Below are 3,808 nucleotides of genomic sequence, written 5' to 3'. Positions count from 1 at the left end.
AAGCCATTAGAACTGCCCCTACCTAGGAAAATAGTAAACCAAAAGCAATGCCACATTCCTGGAAGGATTGCAGAGATTACTGCAACCATCAAGGACTTAAAGGATGATGCAGGGGTGTTGATTCCCAACACAAGCCCATTCAACTCACCTATTTGGCCTATGCCAAAAAGCAGATGGATCTTGGAGAGTGTCAGTGGATTATCATAGACTTAATCAGGTGCTGACTCCAATTGTAGCTGCTGCTCCAGATGCAGTTTCATTGCTTGAGCAAATTAATACATCTCCTGGTACCTGATACGCAGCTATTGATCTGGCTAATGCCTTCTTCTAGATTCTGGTTTCTAACGAACACCAGAAGCAGTTTGCCTTTAGCTAGCAAAGACACTAGTACACCTCCACTGTCCTACCTCCAGTCCGATGTCATAATTTAGTCCGCAGGGACCTTGATCACCTTTCCTAGGGACAGATTACCCAATAAGCAAGTTACGCACGAGTTTAATTGGATTTACTCACTAACCTGTAGTGAACAATTTCACATCTTTGATGTGGTGAAACCCATGGAAATTATTCACTACAGATTATTCACTACAGATTAGTAAGTAAACACAATTAAATCCATGCATACTTTGCTTACTGAAAGCCAGTGCAGACAGTGCTTACTCGTTAATCCACCCCTGTAAGGCCCTTTCCATTCTAAAAGATGTCACACTGGCTCATTACATTGATGATATTACGCTGATTGGACCTAGTAAGGAAGAAGTGTCTGGATTCATTGATAAAACATTTGCATGCTAGAGGGTGGGAAATTAATCCCACAAAAATTCAGGCACCTTTCACCCCAGAGAAATTTCTAGGTGTCCAGTGGTGTGGGGCTTGTGAAGCCATTCCTTCTAAAGTGAAGGATAAGTTGTTGTATCTGGTCCCCCCTACAACTAAAAGGAGGCCCATTGCCTGGTGGGCCTCTTTGGATTTTGGAGGCAACATATCCCTCATTTGGGTGTGCTATTTCAGCCTATTTATCAAGTAACTCTAAAAACTGCTGGTTTTCAGTGGAGCCCTGAAAAACAGAAGGCTCTGCAACAGGTTTGGGCTGCTGTGCAAGCCGCTCTGCCACTTAGGCCATATGATCCAGCTGATCCAATTGTGCTTGAAGTGTCCGCAGCAGATAGAGATGTTGTCTGGAGTCTTTGACAGGCCCCTATTAGGGAATCACAGTGCAGACCCTTAAGATTTTGGAGGAAAGCCCTTCCATCCTCTGCAGATAACTACTCTCCTTTTGAGAAATAGCTTTTGGCTTAGTAGAGACTGAACGCTTAACCATGTGCCACCAAGTCACTATGCAGCCTGAGCTGCCCATCACGAACTAGGTGTTGTCTGACCATAAAGTTGGACGTCCACAGTAGCACTCTATCATTAACTGGAAGAGATGTATATGAAATCAGGCTTGAACAGGACCTGAAGACACAAGTAAGTTGCATGAGGAAATGGCACAAATGCCTATGATCTCTACTCCTGTTACATTACTTGACTTCTCCCAGTCTATACCTATGGCCTCAGGGGGAGTACCTTTTGATGAGTTGACTGAGGGAGCGAAAACTCATGTCTGGGTTACAGATGGTTCTGTGTGATATGCAGGCATCACTCAAAAGTAGTCAGCAGCAGCACTGCAGCCCCTTTCTGGGACCTTCCTGAAGGACAGCGGTGAAGGAAAATCTTCCCAGCGGGCAGAACTTCAAGCAGTGCACCTGGTTGTTTGCTTTGCTTGGAAGGAGAAATGGCCAGATGTGTGACTGTACACTGATTCATGGGCTGTGGACAATGGTTTGGCTGGATGATCAGGGACTTGGAAGGAACATGATTGGAAAATTGGTGACAAGGAGGTATGGGGAAGAGGTACATGGATAGACCTCTCTGAATGGGCCAAAGAAGTGAAGACATTTGTGTCTCAAGTGAATGCTCACCAAAGGGTGACCTCAGCAGAGGAGAATTTTAATAATCAAGTGGAAAGAATGACGTATTCTGTGGAAACCAGTCATCCTCTTTCCCCAGCTACTCCCATCATTGCCCAATGGGCTCATGAACAAAGTGGCCACAGTGGCAGATATGGGGATTATGCATGGGCTCAGCAACATGGACTTCCACTCACCAAGGCTGACTTGGCTACAGCCACTGCTGAATGCCAAATCTGCCAGCTGCATAGACCACCTCTGAGTCCTCAATATGGCACCATTCCTTGAGGTCATCAGCCAGCAACCTGGTGGCAGATTGATTACATTGGACTGCTTCCATCACAGAAAGGGTAGTGTTTCATTCTTACTGGATTAGGCACTTACTCTGGATATGAATTTGCCTTCCCTGCATGCAATGCCTCTGCCAAAACTGGCATCAGTGGCCTCTCAGAATGCCTTTTCCACCATCATGGGATCCCATGCAGCATCACCCCAGATCAAGGGACTCACTTCACAGCAAATGAAGTATGGCAATTGGTCCATGCTCATGGAATTCACTGGTTTACCATGTTTCCTATCATCCTGAAGCAGTGAGCTTGATAGAACAACGGAATGGCCTTTTAAAGATAAAATTACGGGGCCAGCTAAGTGGCAACACTTCGCAGGTTTGGGGTAATGTTCTCCAGGAGGCTGTATATACTGTAAACCAGGAACCAATATATGGTGCTGTTTCTCCCATAGCCAGAATTCACAGTTCCAGGAATCAAGGGGTGGAAATGGGAGTGGCACCACTCACTATTACCCCTAGTGACCCACTTGTAAAATTTTTGCTTTCTGTTCCTGCGACCCTATGCTCTGTGAGTCTAGAGTTCTTAGTTCCAAAGGGAGGAATGCTCCCACCTAGAGATACAACATGGATTCCATTTAACTAAAGTTAAGAATGCCACCCGGCCACTTTAGGCTCCTCATGCCTCTGGATCAACAGGCAAAGAAGGGAATTACTGTATCAGCTGGTGTTACTGACCCTGACTACCAAAGGAAAATCAGACTGTTGTTGCACAATGGAGGAAAAAAGAGTATTCTGGAATACAGGAGATCCCTTAGGGTGTCTCTTAGTACTACCATGCCCTGTGATTAAAGTCAATGGAAAACTACAGCAACCCAATTCTGACAGGACTGCTAATGGCCCAGACACTTCAGGAATGAAGGTTTGGGTCACCTCACCAGGCAAAGAACCACGACCAGCCAAGGTGCTTGCTGAGGGTAAAGGGAATACGGGAATGGGTGGTGGAAGAAGGTAGTTCTAAATATCGGTTATGACCACATGACCAGTTGCAGAAATGAGGACTGTAATTGTTATGAGTATTTCTTCCTTGTGTGTGTGCATCAAATATTTTTGTTTTCTTCCCTTATAAAATATAAGATATAAACAGGACTAGTGTGTTTTTAATTGTACTCATGTTAGTTGTATCACGTCAGGCACAAGTATGACTTTGTGATTGTCTTCATTTAGAGATTGCGTATGGTTTGAGAAGATTTGTACACATTCCAAGTTGACAAGGGGTGGACTGTGATGGTTAAAGTTACGTGTCAACTTGGCTGGGCCATGATTCTCCGCGGTTTGGCAATTATGTAATGAGGCCTCCACAGCCTGTGAAGCCTCCAGCCTGACTCCTGACCCATCAACTTAGGACTTGCCAGCCTCTACAACCATGCAAGCTATTTCCTTGAGATAGATAAATCTCTGTGTGTGTGTGTGTGTGTGTGTGTGTGTATACACACATGCACAAACACTATAGAGCCCTGGTGGTACATTAGTTAAGAGCTACAGCTGCTAACCAAAAGCTAGGCAGTTCGAA

This window comes from Trichechus manatus, unplaced genomic scaffold (assembly GCF_000243295.1).
Source record: "Trichechus manatus latirostris isolate Lorelei unplaced genomic scaffold, TriManLat1.0 scaffold00065, whole genome shotgun sequence".
NCBI classification, from domain to species: domain Eukaryota; kingdom Metazoa; phylum Chordata; class Mammalia; order Sirenia; family Trichechidae; genus Trichechus; species Trichechus manatus.
The sequence above is the reverse complement of the archived record's forward strand: the minus strand, read 5'-3'. Positions refer to the sequence as shown.